Here is a 16870-nt window from a genome sequence, read left to right as displayed (position 1 = left end):
AACCTCAGTTTCATGCAGATTTGTGGTGAATAAATACTTTTATATTTGTAGATCTTTATGCATGAACACGTAATTTTAAGGTAAACTTGTGTTTCACTGTAAAATCACTCAAATAACATTTTCTATGATTTTATAAGGTGAAGGAAAGGTGTTTTCTTCTACTTGGGGTTAAGAAAACTGAGGCATGAAGAGAACCGGGCACGTCCAGAGGCACAGATAGTGTTTAGTGGAAGTGGGGCCATGAAGTGCAGCCCCCAGAGCCCCTGGCCCTGCCCCCAGAGCCCCCCACCAGCCCTGAGCCCACGGTCTCCCACAGCTGTTTGCCGTTTGCCGAGGGGCCACTGGCACCGAACAAATGAACGTCACATCCAGGAGCTTTCCCTCCTGAGTCCCCTTCTCACTCCCAAGGACTTTGACCAAGTTAACAACTATTTTCAACAGGAGATAAAAATAAGTGAGCACATATGTTGAGGTGAAGGAAATAAGGTAGAAAAACAATGGATCTGAAGCAAGGCCTGAGCTTCGTAGCCCAGACAGAGACCCACGGCCAGCGGGTTGCGGACGGGGGGTCGCGGTCTCACCCCGAGCTCGCCGGCTTCCCGGGAGGGGAACCTGACGCAGCCGAAGGCAGACAAACCGAAAAACCACCAACAGCCAAACAAACCAACCAGCCAGCCCTGAAGGCCAGCAGGTCCGGTGAGCGCGTCTCTGCAGAGAAGCACCTGCGGCCCCATCGGGGGTGGACGGCGTCCCCACGGCACCGTCTGTCTGCAGAGGCCCCGGTGCCGCCTGTCGGACGCCCACCGCGTGCGTGATGATCATCAGGCCCCGGACAGCAGCAGGTCACAGGGACACGGCCTGAGGCGGCCGGTGACCGGCTTCCCGCGGGCGAGCGCTCAGGTCCGTCCCCCGCGGGCGCCCCTCTGACCGGCCGTGGGACTGGTCCTTCACCCCCGAGGCCACGTTCCTTTTGTCTTTACAACGCAGTGGCTCTGAGACTGTGACTAAGGAGAGTGACAGGTCAGCGCAGAGGGCGCTTTGTGTGAACAGAGGCCCTTTTGCTTCACACAGGACGAGAAAGCCCTCCGACGGCGTCGCCCAGTTATTCCGCGACGTAACGAGCGAGCACCGACCCGGCCGGGCTTCGTGATAAACTCCAGGTGGAGTGAGCTTTGCGGGGGGAGGAACGTAATTATATTCCTCAGAAACGTGAAATTGAGAAAGATTTCTACCACTTCGAAGAGCCATTTAAAATAAAAGTAGGAGAGGAGTTTTAAAAGGCAGTTTACTTTGAATGCGGCGTAAGAACAGCCCGCCGACGACACGTACTATCCGGGCCGCTCGGAAGCCGGGATTTGTCGGCAGGAAGGGCAGGGAGAGTCCACGGCCGCTTCGGTCGGCACTCGCCTGTTCCCTCCGTCTTCCCGTCTCATCCGCGAAAATTCTGCTCGAAGCAAGTCTGTCGCAGCGAAGCTTCAGGGACCCTGAGAAGAGCAGCTTGAAAACGCGGCAGAACCGTGGAGGGCGCGGAGGTCGCCCGCCGCAGACACCCCTGAGCCGGCCCCGGTCACCCTGTCACCCACCGGCCCTGGCAGCCCCTCCGCCTCCTGCCCTGAGCGAGGATGGCGCTGTCCAGTCCCCACACCGCCCCCCGCGGCTGGCCTCACAGTTGACCTCAGAGCCTCGCCCTCGGGGAGATGCAGGCGTCTGAGCCGCGGGAATGCACTGCCCCTGGCCTGTCCCGGCTCTGTCCCCACCCTGCGGGCCCTGCTGTCTCCCAGGGGTGCACCTCCCTGCCCAGCGCCCGGTGCCCCGACAGCTGCCGCAGGGCCCTTGTTCTCAGGGAGCAGAACCCAGCGCTGTTTGGCTCCAGCCGTCGCCATAGAGGCCCTGTTTGCGGAGGCGGGAAGGTCCCCGGGGCCCTAAGGACACCAGAGGCCTCCCAGCTCATGGGAACGCGCCCGCAGCAGTTGCTGCTCTTCCCGGTGCCCCGGTCGGTGGCCACCGTGGCCCACACGTGACGGGCAGGGCGGTGGGCCCTGCACAGGTGCTCGGAGGCCTTTGCTCCCTAGTGGGGGTGAGGGACCTGGGCCAGGCCGCGGGGAGCCCCGTGGGCGCAGGGCGCGTGTCCTCGGAGACGCTGGGAAGGAAAATGCAGGTTGGTGGCGAATTCCGGGTGCTGTGGGGGGGGTGGCCCTGCACAGGCTTTAGCGTTTGTTCCTGGGGCTCAGGGGACGGGTCCGGCCTGACCCTCAGTGGTCGGTGGGGATGACGGCGCCCGAGGGGCCGGTGTGAGGAGGACGCTGTTCAGAGCGCTGGGGGGTCCGTGCCTGTCCTGTTTTTCTGTTTCTGCTGGGAAGGGGGGCCCTGCGCTGGCCGAGAGCCCGGCCGGCCCGACGGAAGCCGGTTGGAACTTGGGTGGCAGGCGTGGGAAAGGGGAGAAGGGGAGCCCTGCAGCTTCCAGGTGGCAGGAAGGTGGGCGTCAGCCGGGCCCTGCGCGTCGTGAGCCCTCTTGCAGGTGGCGACGTGTCGGGTCCACGGCCCCGGGCGCGGGGACACCAGTAGCTCCGCAGAGTGAGCAGCGCGGTTGTTACAGACGAAGCCGGAGCTGCCGCGGGCGTTCCCGCGAGCGAGGGGGCACGCGGCCCAGCTGTCCCCTGCGGTGCACGTGCCTCAGGCAGTGCCGTCGGAACCCGGACCGGGGGACTGGGCTTGTCCCTTCCCCGCCGGCTCCGTGCGAGTCCCGGGCACCGTCCTCCGTCCACACGCCTTCCTGCCCGAGCTGGTCCCGCCGTGGGCCGTGGGGATGCCCGAGGGCCCGCCGGCCTCCCTGCCCCGTGAGCCCGGGACCCTGCAAAGTTAGCGCTCAGGGGCCGCATCCCTGGGGTGGAGGCTCTGCCCCCACAGGAAGTGCCCTGAGGTCCCCTGCGACCCCTGCGCTGGGTGACGCCCGGGACTTAGGTGTGACACTCGAGCGCCCGCCCCACCCGAACGGTTGCCTCTGACGCTGTTAAAATCAAGCCACCCCTCGCCCGCCCGAGGCAGCCACGGGCTTGAAGGCGGCGGGCGCCCCTCCTGCCTGCGCCTGCGCATTTTGGGGCGTCTGCATGAGAACACAGACCGAGCACAGAGCTGTCCCACGTAGTTAACGCCTCATGGGGATCAGTGGACGTACTTCTCTGTACCCCGCCCTCTCCGGCGTGGTGCTGGCTTCCCGCGCCTCCGGATTTGGGCCGTGACGCCCGCGATGGCGTCTGGAGGTCCTTGGGGCCACGTGCACAGAGCAGGATTGTATCGTCAAGTCGGTTCATGGCCAGCGTCCCTCCCGTAGATTCCACCCCAGTGGGCGAGCTCTCGACGTTTCCAGACCTTTCGAAAGTTTTGCCAACCTGAAGCCTGAAATATTTTATGTTTCTCTGTTCCTGGAGAGGTTGGGCATTTATTGAAATATTTTCCTGGCCATTTGGTTTGTCTGTCTGTGGATTGTCTGTTCCCATCTTTGTTTCTGTTAGGTTGTCTGTCTTCCTGATGGTTCCTGACATGCCTCGTAAACTGGGGACGTTGATCCCTTGTCAGAAATGCTGCAAATATCTCCACATGGTCTCTTGTCTCTAACCCTCTGCGGGTGGGGTTAGTTTCATGCTTCTCAGATGAACCCACATTTTTAAAAATTATTTTTGTTTGTTGCTTAAGAAGTTCTTCCTCCTTAAAAACAAAGACTTTCTTTTTTCTTCTAATATTAAATTATTGTAAATTTGATTTTGTATATGGTGAGATAGGAATCTAATTTTATTTTTCGTATGAAAAGACAATTTTTCTCTGTGGATCAATCGAACAGCCCATTTTGAGTAGTGTCTGTGTGTGTGTGTCTGTGTGTCTGTGCACATGCTGGTTTTACATGCACATTTTCGGGTGCTATGAGCCCTTAGCCCCTAGTAAAGACTATTAGGCTAACGTGACTTTTGAAGTAGGCCTAGGACAGCTTGTCCACTCCGAATCGCACTTTCTGACAATGTGGACTTAAGTCAGACTGTCCTGGTGCAGAAGAGGCTTTGAGTCTGGGCCCCGAGGGCTCAGCTCACACCGATGACTGTTCGGCTCACACCCCCACTCGTAAGGAACAGACGCACCACGAGCGTGTTCGTAGTTGTTCCGGGGACCGATGGCTGGCAGCTCTGAGGACGCAGGCCTGGGTCACACTGAGCTCCTCTCAGCCCGGAGCCTCCCGAGGACGAAGGGTTGGCCCAGGTGGAGGTGTGTGTCCTGCCGTCGAGGGTCTCCTGCGGCCGGGCTGGCCCCAGGGAGGGCTGCGTGGAGGCGCGAGTGTCCTCCACGGCGTGGGCGCCCCTGAACCCGAGGCTCGTGCTTCATCCGGAGACAACAGCTCTTTCTCTGTCCTGTTTGGAAGACACAGGGTCAGTGCGGTGACATCTCAGCCACCTGACCCAGGATAGGTGACACCTTAGCGGATGAAACCGACGGACTCCCAGCCTGGTCCACACTTCCTTGACAGAACGCAAGGGCGTTTTCACAAATAGCGAGGGCTGTGCTTTTGACCAAACAGTTCTGTCCAAGTAACTCGCGTGGGGATCCTTAGACCTAGTGGGTTTCCTGAAAGTCATATTTCTAAGTTTATCTGCTTAGGGTTTTTTTTGCATTATAGCTTTGACTTGCAGATCAGAACTATTTAAATATAGAAACAGCACCCTGAAGAATATCAAGGAAAAGAGGAAATGTGAGACTGTCGAAGACACGCGTTTAGACAAGTTAAATCTGAGTGACTCACCGCAGACACGAAGATTGTCATGAGTTTTATAAACATCTGCTAACTCTTGTAAATTTTATTTCTGGTGTTAGGGTGTTTCTTTTCCTCTCTCTGCTTAAAAATAACTCCTGATTTTTTCTGCATCTCCACTGAAGCAGTGCTGCTGGCATGGGTCTGAGATCGAGGACGCGCCCAAACCTGCCGCGTGCGTTTTCACAACACTCGTCTCACAAACACGCACGTCAGGTGCTGGGCTCTCGCTGCGCCGGTCGTGTGAGGTGGGGGTGTCTCCTGAGAGCCACTAGCAGGAAAGGCACAAATAGCCTTGAAAACCTTTGGATATTGTCTCGGGGGGGGGGGGGGGGCGTGGAGCTCCCGCTGCTGGGATCAGACGTTTCTCCACCAGGACTTCCCTTTGGAAACCCCGCGATTGGCATCCCCCAGCTCTGAGTAAAGTTCGCTCCCTCCCCGGCAGACCACACTGCATCCAATTAGGTAGATTTTTTTTTTTTTTAACCTAAGAAGCTCTATTCTCTTTAATCTGTAAAATGGAACTAATCCTGGTAACTGCTTTTGGGGCTATAGGGACAATGGAATTAGTCAAGCTTGAAAAGATAAAATAGGCCAAGCTACAGGGCGGCACCTGCTCGGAGGCACCGTAAGAGGCAAAGCGCGTCAGCTGCTGCGCGGTGTCTGCCTGCGGCCTGCACGGTGGCCGTGGCCTTGCCGTGGAACCTCTGCCGTGGAGGCCTCTGCCCCGGTCTCTGCTCTGCTCTGCCCTCGAGTGGCCTTGGTGCCTGGCCCTTCCCTTCTCCCTGCACCTGTCCTCCTACATGTCCCTCCAAAGCCAGGCCCCCAGCCGAGTGCTCTGCTGCCTCCCGGCCGAAAGTCATGGTTTGCAAGATACGTGCCTGGGGACCGGCCCAGGGAATTTGCCGGGAGGGTTTCTAAAGCGTTGGGGACTTTCCTTCAAAACAGTGGCTCTGAGGATTGTTGAGCTATAACTTCCCTTTTGGTCATTTTATTTATAATAAAAATAAACTGGAAACAACCTAAATGTACATTAATACAGGATTGGAATATTTAGCAGTGAAATCGATTTTCAAACGTTAATTTATAATAAAAATATCCACGTTATGAAATGCAAAGGGCAGGCTATGGGGCAGTAATAGAGCAGAGCTGGCGCCTTAGCCAACAGCAGACGTGTACACGCGTGAGCTCCGGGCGACGGAAGGGACCCCAGAGTGACTCTGTGGGTGACGGCGCTGCAGGTTATTTCTGTTTTTCTTGGTAAATGTACTGTATTCTCCATTTCTTTTGCAACGAGAAATAGTGTTGTTGTTTTTTCATAATCGGGAAAGTAAGGTAACTTCTCTTTATGAAAAAACAGAGGGTAAGAAGGCAGAGTTGAAGTGAATTGAGGGTTCATGGAAACAGGGAATCTCCGATCTTCGGGATTTGGGGGCAGCGAGCGTGGCGAGAGCTGCCCGGTCCTGGGGGGCCGCTCGTGTCCTCTAACCGCACCCCTGCCTTAGGTTTTCCCGGAGAGGAGACGCGTCTTTCTACCTCCCGGTGAATCAGCTGGCGTCTGAGCTCCGGTCATCACAGGCACCGCCGGCTGGGCGGATGCTGGAACTGATGCCCTCGGGGGCTTACGACGGAGCCAGCCGCAGGCTCAGGGCACTTTGGGGCAGAGGCGAGAGGGGCAAGGACAGTGCTGAGCGGAGGAGACGCGCCGCGTGGAAGCCCAAAGGCAGGAAACGCGGCCGTGGGGGGGCGCAGGGGGCGTTTGGACAGCGCAACAGAAGACAGGGGACAACAGGCCCGGACTCAGAGGCACGCGGAGGGCGCTCAGCCCGGGAGTCTCCGGGAACAAGGGGCCGCTCCTCCGTCGGGGTGACTCCCGCGGCGCTCGGAGCCTCGGCCGGGGCCACCGCTTCGCAGTAGCCCCCCCGGGACGACTGAGCGGCTGGGGCCCTGCATGTGTTCTCAGAGGGGTAACGTCCCCCCGTCTCCTAAGGTGTGAGGCTGGAGCCGCCTTCAGCTCCCAGCGCCTCGGAAACTCGTGGCGCTGAACCCGCAGCACCGCAGGCGCGGAACCAGCCCCCTAACTCTCGGGGCCGAGCCCCCGCGGGACGAGCCGCTGTGCAGCCCCCGTTCCGCTCCGCTGGACCGGCTGCCTTAGGGGTTTCCCTGTGACCGCCAGCCTTTGGGAACCTGCACAACGTATTTTTAACACGGCGGTTCCTGCGTGACCCCACTGGGTTCCGTTCGCGCCGGTAAATCACGGCTCCTTCGGCCCCTTTCCTACCGAGCTCTTCTGTTTAGAGTAAAGCTCCCATCCGTGAGGATTCGATCAGTTCAGTGACCTGCAGACATTCAGAATTTCCCCGTTTTTTATGTGTCACGACTTCGCTCTGCAAACCTCGGCCAGCCCGTTTCCTTGTGCGCCGGTGCCTGGGCCTCACGTGGAGGATCTGGGAGCCGGACGCTCATGTCCGTTGGCCACGTCGCCGCCCGGGTCTCCCACGTGGATGAGCAGAGCGACGCTTCGGCTCTTTCAGGTTTGATGGGAATTCGGCCGCAGGTCGTCTTCCCGGGAAGCAGACCCTGGAACCGGCCCCGCACAGACCCGCCCGGTGACCCGGGGCCTCCGTCTGAAGGAGGCTCCGCTGAGGGCGGTGCCAGGGGCCGAGCTGCGCCGACCGGTGGCGTCTTATTCTGCGCGTGAAGACGGCCGCGAGAGACGTGAGGCTGTTTAATATCTCACGAGATAAACGTGCAACATGTGTAAGTGCCCCGGAGGAGAAACTGCTTTATGATTAAAACACGGCCTCGCCGAGCGCAGGCCCCGGCTCCGGCGGCCCCGGGGAGCCAGCCACAGCGGCCGCGCTCCTGTCCACGGTGACAAGTCAGCCAGTGTCTCGGGGGCATGAACCCGCCATCGGTGCCTCCGGTGGCGCCTGCATCCCGTCGCCGGTGTTAAATCCGCTAGGCTGTTCGGTGCCCGTAATAAATAGCGGCTGAGCGTTTTAACGGGCGTCTGAGGCTGCCGATGGCCAGAACCTCCTAATTACCTTGCGACCGCCATCCGCTGCTGTGAGCATGGTCATCGCAGCCGCCTGACGTGGGAGATGGCCACGTGACTGCCGAGGACGCGGGTTTGTCTCCGGAGCCTGGATGTGGAGGGAGAACCCGATTCCTTTCCCCGAGTCCCTGGCTGGGAGGAAACCGCGCCGTCATCCATCTCAGCGTCAACAGTCACCCCACGGTCCAGGTCGAACCGCAGGCTCCCTGGAGAGAGGAGAGCCAGGTGGGGGTGCTCAGGTGCGTCCCAGGAGCGGTGGCTGAAGTTGGGGAGCACAGCTAACACCCGCCCTGTCCCCTCTCCTGGCTTGTCCGTGGCCGTGGGGAACCCCCTCTCTCTGCAGGGCCCCTCCGACCTCCGAGCAATGACCCCCCTGTGGTTCAAGGGGGCTGAAGGATCCCTGGGGCGACCAGCTTCCCACGTCCCCCGTACCCCGAGGGTCTTTGCCCCCCTCCCCTCGCCCGGGCCCGGAAGAGGAATCTCAGAGTCCAGAGCAGGGACGTGCTCAGGTGCTGGAGCAACAGTCAGGCTTTTTTAAAAAAATATTTTTTAAATTGAGTCCAGCCAGCAAAGGACACACAGGAAAGTCCTGAGGGGGAGAAATAAAAGAAAGCATTGGGTCTGTTCAAATGTAAAACCAAAGCCAAACAGCCGGGATTTTGTTGCGGAGCCGAGCGAGCGTCAGTGTCTCGAGTGTACCCCGCGAAGCAGCCATCAGGCCGGCCCGGGGGCAGGACCGGGAGGCCTGTGTCTTTCCTCTGCCCCCGGCCATGAGTCCCTGGGGAGTCGGTCGGGCAGCTTCACGCGTCAAGCGTAAAGATACTGAGTTACGGGAATAATTAAGTATTGAATTTAATAACCCGCAGCGAAGGGAGGTGGGGAGGGAGGGACCGTGTTTATCTTCCATGGCGGGCTCGGGGGGAGTCTGCTCGGAGTGACGCACCGGGGAGTGACGCTCGCGCCCGTGAGACGTTTAATTAAAGCGGGCGGCGGGGTGGGGCACACGCCCCATCAGACATCTTCGACCCTATCGTAGGATTAAGGTCGGTGCGTGTTGCTTTAGGCTTGGGTGTGGCCTTAGGGATGTTCATTTTACTCAGACAGACGTGGAATGCGTTAGTCTTTTTATTTTTATTTTTAAAAAATATATATCTTTATTGACTTCAGAGAGAGGAAGGGAGAGGGAGATAGAACCATAGTGATGAGAGTCGTTGACCGGCTGCCTCCTGCACGCCCCCGACTGGGGATCGAGCCCGCAGCCCGGGCCTGTGCCCCGACCGGGAATCGAACCCCGACCTCCTGGATCCTGGGCCGACGCTCAACCGCTGAGCCCCGCCGGCCGGGCTGCGTTGGTCTTGTTAAGGGAGCAGCATTTTCACAGGCTGTCGGCGTTTCCGAGGGTTGGTTTCAGTGGAAGCCGGCAGGCGAGGCTGCTGCCCACGGGAGCCGGGGCGCCGCGTCCCCCAGGCCCGCGAAGGCGGCCGTGGCAGGTAAGACCCCTCCGCCGCCCTCGTCTGTGACGGAGGAGCCTATTCAAGGGGCTGTGAATGGAGACTCACAGGGCCGTTTCGGTCTCTGTAGAAAAAGTTCCAACGAAATAACCATGAGAGAAAAATCAGTGTCAAACGTACCTGCCCCCGGTGCAAGCTAACGGGAGGCGAGGCCGGCGACACCACTGGGGCTCCGGGACTCGCACAGCCGTGTCTGGCGCCCGGCACGCTCCCGCCCGCCCCCACGCTGCTCTCGGCCGCCCGGTCCCTCCTTGTCCGTCCTCCTCCGTCCATCTGTCCGCTCCCGTCTCCCGCCCACCGGGGCCTCTGCCCAGCCCGTAAGCAGCTCCCGTCCCCCGCCAAGCTGCGCCAGCTCCTTACAGGCTCGTCAACCCTGCGTTGAACACGTTGCCCGTATTTCTTTGCAGTTTATTTAAATTTTGATTGTGGCGTTTCAACATCCGGAAGTTTCAAATTCGTTCTCAATTTCATGCTGAGAAAACTTGCATCCGTCAAGAGATAACCTGAACGTTCAGCCTGGTTTACTTTAGTGCTTTGGGTGAGTCTTCCCGTTGGACGATTCATTTTTCTGGTGTGGTGGGTTGTGAGGCAGGCGTATCCTAGGGGGTTAATTATTTTTTCCAAACTGCTCGCCCATTCTTTCTGAATCACTGTGACTATAGCCTTTTCTGTCCGTCCTGACTTCAGCTATCACCGTGCCCTGAGCTCTCACACGTGCCTGGATTTGTTCTGGAGTTTTCACCTTCCTCCGTCACGGTCGCCGCACAGAGGGCTGTCTGGGGCCCGTTACTAAACCGCTGTGTTTGGTGGGTGACGTGTTTGAGTTACCAAGTCCCTGGCCGGATCCAAAGAGAGAGAGTGCCCAGGGCTGGGTGAGACCTGGGTCTTCGGGCCTGGAGAGAACCATCTAGAACATGCGGTTCATGCACTTTGACAAAAATTTGCCCAGGGACAGGTCTCTGTCTCCCAGGGCCACTGTAACAAAGAAATAACCATGCGCTGGGGGCTTAAACAGCAAAATCAATTCTCCCGCCATCTGGGGGCCGGAAACCGGAGCCCGGACGCAGCGTTGGCTCCTCTGAGAGCCCCGAGGAAAACCCGCCCCCCCCCCGTTCTCCCAGCTCCTGGGCTGTGGGCCGTCTGGGGTCCTTGGTTTGACGACACATCACCCCAATCTCTCTGCCCGTGGCCTTCTTTTCTCTGTATCTGTCTCCTCCTCTTAAAAGGACACTGGTCACACTGGATTAGGGCCACTCTGCTGACCTCATCTCCACATGATGACGTTTGCAAAGACCCTGTTTCCAAATAGGCCACAGGCTCTGGAGGGTGGGACTTCAACACCTCTTTGGGGTCACAGTTTAACCCACAACAGACCAGTAGATACCCTGTTTTCTCCCTCCTGCCTCTTCCACCTCACAGCTGTGTCTTCTTTTTTTTTTAATATATCTTTATTGATTTCAGAGAAAGGAAAGGACAGGGAGAGAGAGAGAGAGAAACATCAGTGATGAGAGAGTCATTGATGGGCTGCAGCCGGCAACCCGGGCATGTGCCCTGACCGGGAATCGAACCCTGATTGCCTGGATCCTAGGTCGATGTTCTACCGCTGAGCCACGCCCGGCCGGGCTCGGCTGTGTCTTCTCAAGACCTGAGCGGAGGCTACCAGGGCTCAGCTCTGAGCCACGTGGCTTTTCCGTGGCTTAGCATGAAAAACCAGGTATTGCCCAAAGCGTGGCTTCGGTGTGAGACTGTGTGTCCTGTTTCAGACCAGAGGCACACAAACAAGCAAAACGTGTGTTCGAGCCCCTCCCAGGCTGCCCACTGCGGAGCGTTGGGGCACCTACCTGTGTGGTATCGTGGGGCGGGGATTAGTCGCCATCGTAGGCGGCTGACGGGGAATCGGCGTGGCTGGAGCGGGGCGTCGGGGAGACTAGCTCAGCAGAGGTCCTGAGGTGAACAGAAAGGGAGAGAAAGGATCAGACAGGCGACCGTGGGGGGCGAGGCAGGACACAGTGAGGCCTCGGACTGGGTGATGGCGACTGTGATGGTTAATGTGGGTGACCAGAGGGAATCAATAGGGTTAATCAATCGGATTTGGTGACTGACTGGCCGGCCACAATGGGTAGACTAGCAAGCTGGCCGGTTTCTTTGATTTTTAGAGCATCTCGCCAGGACATCTGTCACCTCTGCAAATAGCACGGCCAAATTCGACCGGCACGTCACGGGTGAGACTCGTGTATTTTGCTTCTGGCTTCTCTGAATATTTCAGGAAACTCGGTTTGGGGTTTTACTTGCTGGTGTAGTGACTCTGAACGGAGGACCCCGGGGGTCAGGGATGATTCTGCTGCTGCGACTCATCACTCATCCGTTGTTTGTTCTTTTGTGTTTTCGGCCACTCGGGATGTTTCTGTTGTCTGGTCCCCTCCGTATCATGCATGAGTGTTTTTATTTCTGCCCAGGGCTGTGACCCAGATTTCTAGACGTTGGCCTTTTAAAAGAGCAGGCAAAAAGCAGGAGCTGTTCCGTATGTTTTTTCCTGCACAGTCCATCTGCTCAGATATCACATCCATTTTCCATGAAAATCTGCTCTTCCGTGCCCTTCAGTAGCCCTTCATTTTATTCAATCAGGTATGGCTTTAGAAAACCCACACGCTCAGGTGTGAAAGCCAGGCACGGATTCATTCTGTTCTGATGTAGGGGGGTCCTGTTGGACTTGGGGTCCCTGTGCCTGGAAAAGAAACGAAACGCACGGTGTATCCTGCCCGGGTGGGTGGGAAAGTGTCGCTGTGGCAGGGGATGCGTGTGCCCGGAGCGCGGCAGCCTGTGGATCGCAGGGAAGGATGGGAGCGCGTCTAAACCCACGAGCCCGAGAGCGTGGCGGGAGACGTGGCTCCCGTGGGAGGGTGGGGCGTGTCTCGTGACCACGTGACCGCGTTCTCCATCCCTGCCTGCGCTCGCGGCTTCCTTCCTAAAGGCGTCAGGAGCCCAGCCTCCTTCACGGACGCTCCCTCCGTGCCCAGCAGGGCCCGACTCCCCCCGAGGGCAGGGGCGCCAGTGACGAATCGCAGGCCGCGGTGAGGAGACACGGGCAGGCGGAGAGCCCGGCGCCAGAGTTTCCAGTGAGCCCCCTCGGCGGGGAGCCGGCCGGCTCACCTCCTCCTCACCGACCAGCACGGGAAGCTGGGCGTCCCCTCCGTGCTTACTGGGCCCGCCCTTGCGTTAGCTTTGGGGCCAGTTGCTCTTCTCCCTCCAGGCTTTTGAGGCCCGAGCTCCGGCGTTTCATCTCCCCCCCGTGCAGCTATCGAGTGTGACCTGGGAGCTTTACTTCCCTTGTTGTATTTTCTGATCCCAAATTTCCTTAGTTCTTTCTTTGCATCTTCTGTTCCTCAGCTGGGACTTTCCATTTCCTTGCTACTGTTTCTGTTTTTCCGTTTGTTTCTGGCCTGTTTGTCATCACTTGTTGAAACATTGTTTCCATGGCTGCTTTGGAGTCTTTGTCAGGTAATTTTCTCATCTGTCATCTCGGTTTGACACGTCGGTCTTTGTCTCGCTCTGACTGAGACAAAACCCTGGTCCTTGGAAAGATGAGAGACTTTTTAACTGAAAGCCCGGGTTGGTGGCTGTTAGGCTGCGAGTCCGTAGATCTTGCCTAAGGCTTGGGTTTAACGGCGGCTCTGTCGCCACCAGGGGAAGTGGGGCCACCTCGTTGCGACAGGGAGGGCGCAGGAACCCGGGTTTGCAGGGGCTCGATCGACTCTCCAGTGGGGCGGCTGCCCTGCCCCCCGCTGACCTCCACTGACACGGGGGGGGCCTCATTAACACGGGGCAGTGGGCGCCACCGGTGTGGGGATGCTGGGGTGCCTCACTGCAGCCTGGCAAGGTGGAGCGCCGGGCTCCCCACAGGGGACAGTGGGCGTCTCTTTCTGTCTGTGCCCACTGGCAGTTCCGGGTCGCTGGTTTCTCCAGCTCCAGGTCGGGCGTGGAACTAACCACGGTGTTCTCCCCGGGTCCCGACCCGCCTCCTCCCCACCTTTCAGCACCTTCCCTGGCTTGTTTTACAGGAAACGTCCGAGGTGTTAGTTACTCTTAGGGAGAGAAGTAGGAAAAGCACGTCTCCCATCATCCTGCAGGTGGAGGACGAGTGCGTGATGCGAACACCCCCAGGACGCAAAGGAGAGAGACGGCACCTGACCTCGCGTGCACATGCACGTGCACACGCATGTGCACACGCTAACACACACACTCACACACACACATGCACACACGCTCACACGCACTCACACACACACACGCTCACACGCACACTCACACACACACACGCTCACACGCTCACACACACACACGCTCACACGCACACACGCTCACACACATGCTCACATGCACACTCACACACATGCTCACATGCACACACGCTCACACGCACACTCACACACATGCTCACACGCACACATACACACTCACATGCTCACACACACGTTCACATGCACACACGCTCACACACACAGGAGTGCGTATGCTGGGAAAGCCTGGTGCCCAGAGCGATGTTCGGGGTCCGTAACTGATTCAAAGCCCTGGCGCCGTGTAGAGATCAGAGCTGAAGTTTTACTTCACTGTCCCAGCTTTGAAATAAGAATCGACACCCTGGTTAAATACGGACGATGGCACCTGTGAAAACTGAAGCCCTCGCCGGTGTCTAACGCTGTCCCCTGTTTAGAAAACCTCGCAGCGTGGGCCTGTCCACCCCTCGCTTCCAGCTGCGGTGAGTCAGCGGCAGGAGCAGAACTGAAGTGTTTATCTAAAAGCTACTCCTGACAGTAATTAAATTCGCCGCGGAGACTAGAGGAGGAACGTCGGCGCCTGTAACTCAGGGAGGTGGGGGGCCGGCCGGATTAAACGCGAGGACTGAAGGCCGCTCCAGGGTTACTGCCGCCCTCCCCTCCTCTTTGCTGTTTTCATTTGCAAACCCTCTCAGCCCACAGGGACGGGGTCCTCACCAGCTTCACTGGGACTCTGCCTTTCAGGAGACACGGGTGGTGCAGAGAATGACAATGGCTGGAAATGGACTGGCCTGTGTTTCCCCTTAAGGACGCGACGCCTTTATTTCTGCCTCTGAGACTATGGTTCCTGTCCCTCCCTTAGCGGAAGCCGTGATCTGTACATCAGCCGAGCAGGCCGCCCGCGGGCACCATCCCGAAGCCCCAGAGGGAGGCAGCCTGTGTTACTGCCCCGTGATAACTCAGAGGTATGAGTGACCAGGACGGGTGATGCCCCAGGGCGGGCGGTGGTCAGCGGAGTCCGGCACGGCCACTGTCCAGCTCAGGGCCTGCGGCGGGCGCGCATCCTGCTCACGTTTGCTGCTGCTTTGAGCACTGAGTGGTGGCAGTGAGAGACCCCTGTTTCTATCCCCCTGCCCCCCCCCCCCGTCTGTATAATTAGCTCAACTGAATCCACAAAACATAATACATTTTAACTTTGTGGGACAATTTACTGTTTCTATCATTTGTTGCTCATGAAGCTCAACGGTGGAGGCTTCAGAAGCCGTCTGCTCAGAAAATGTCATTAAAGGTGAAAGTGAACAGATCTTTTTAAGTAAGTTTTTTTAAAATTGATTTCAGAGAGAAGAGAGGAAGGGAGAGGGAGAGACAGAAACATCACTGATGAGAGTCGATTGGCTGCCTCCTGCAGGCCCCCTGCTGGGGATCGAGCCCGAAACCCCGGCATGTGCCCCGATGTGAATCGAACCGGGGCCTCCTGGCTCATGGGTTGACGCTCAACCGCTGAGCCACGCCGGCCGGCGCAGAGCACCCAGTTTAAGAGGTTCTTAGGTTGCAGGGAAGTGGAAAAGGCTCCCATCCAGGCAGGAAGTTGGTTCACAGGCGTAAACATCACACACCGTGGCACTGGTACCTAAATGCCTGGATAAATGAATAATTATAAACTCCTCCAAGTTTCCATACTAAACATGAACCATTAAGATGCTAATGTGCCTTCCCTTGCTGGGTGCAGAATCAGCCACTGAAGACAGCAACCTGTGGGAAATACGGGAGGAATGGAAACTCAAAACCCTGGAAAGTCTGCGCCAGAGCTCTCGTGGAGAAATAATCCTAATTAAAAGTCCCAGTGTAGGAAAAAGTACTGAGTTCCTAATAAATACATGGAACTTTCCTGCAATAAAGAGGAAGGCAGAGGCCCCGGGGGAGGGGACAGGTGAGGACGGGTGGGTGGGGCCAACCTGGGAGACCCGGAGAGACGCAGGAGGTTGCAGGCTTTGCCCGGAACGGCTGCAGCCGGCAGTGGGGCCTGGGCCGCTGTGTGTGCTGAGTCTTCGGGCCAAGACCCAGGGGAGCCGGCAAAGACACCTCCAACCTGGGGCCGAGCAGGACCCCGAGGAGGAAGACGTGCGGTCAGAGGGCATCGTGTATGGAGACCCTCCCCCAGGGGCTCGCAGATGTCTGAGCTTTTTTTTTTTTTTTTTTTTTTTGGTAGAAGGCCGGGTGGGGGGATGCTGGCTGTCTGCAGCTTCTTGGCTACATAGTGTCAGCACCCGCGCTGTTACTGTTTCACGGTTCTCCTGTAAGTGTGCGGTATTAAGTGTCTGATTCCCGACCTAGTTGAACGTATCACTGTGGTTCTCCAGGGCCCAGGTGTGACCTCACCTCTTATGCAAAGTCAGCTTCCGGCTCCTCGAAGTTCTGTGAGAAATCTGGGCCAATTTCTTAAAAAAAAAAAAAATTAGAAATAATAGCCAGACTCCGCTCTGGCTCCTCCGGACACAGCAGTGAGGAGAACGGAGAGGAGGCTCCTGGAGCGGACGTGCCCAGAGGGCAACACTTGGCGACCCCGGGCAGTTCAGGAAGGGAAGCTGTGCGGGTGGCCAGCAAGCCCGCCAGGCGAGGGACCAAACATCTCGAGTTACAGCATCGGGAGCAATGAGCCCCGCCTTGGGTAAAGCTGTTTTTGGGCATATGTGCCGTCTTCTGTTGACCTTGGGACAGTAACGAGTCAGCCGTGGTTGCCCGCTCGCCGTGAGCGTGGCATCGCCCCGTGTTTCTCGTGGGTCTTACCTCCCAACGTCCACAACAGCCTCCCCGGGGAGCAGGGACGGGAGCTCATGTCCACGCGTGAGCGGAAGGCAGTGAGGGCTCAGCGTCCTGGGAGCTCCTCACGGTCGGAGGCTGGGAGCAGCCGAGCCAGGACTCAGCAGGCCTGCGGCCCCCAGCTTTCTGGTTTTGGGGGGCACACAGTGTAAAGATATAGAAAGTAGAACCATTAACGTGAAACGTGTCTTTTGCCGCTCAGGTGGGTTCCAGTCTCCTGGCCTGGACAGACGTCCTTCTCGATTAGATGGGCGTTTCCACCTATGACTGAAACTGAAAGCATCAGGAGACCGCGGGGGTTCCATGGGGTAATTAAGCGAGAGGAGCCTCCCCGCAGGGAGAACAGGAGACACTTCTACCCCAGGGGTGACGCCCGCGGAGGGTCTGGCCCCTTTGCTCAGGGAACAGGGCC

The sequence above is a fragment of the Miniopterus schreibersii genome (genome assembly GCF_964146895.1).
Source record: "Miniopterus schreibersii genome assembly, chromosome: 6".
In the NCBI taxonomy this organism is placed as follows: Eukaryota; Metazoa; Chordata; class Mammalia; order Chiroptera; family Miniopteridae; genus Miniopterus; species Miniopterus schreibersii.
The sequence above is the reverse complement of the archived record's forward strand: the minus strand, read 5'-3'. Positions refer to the sequence as shown.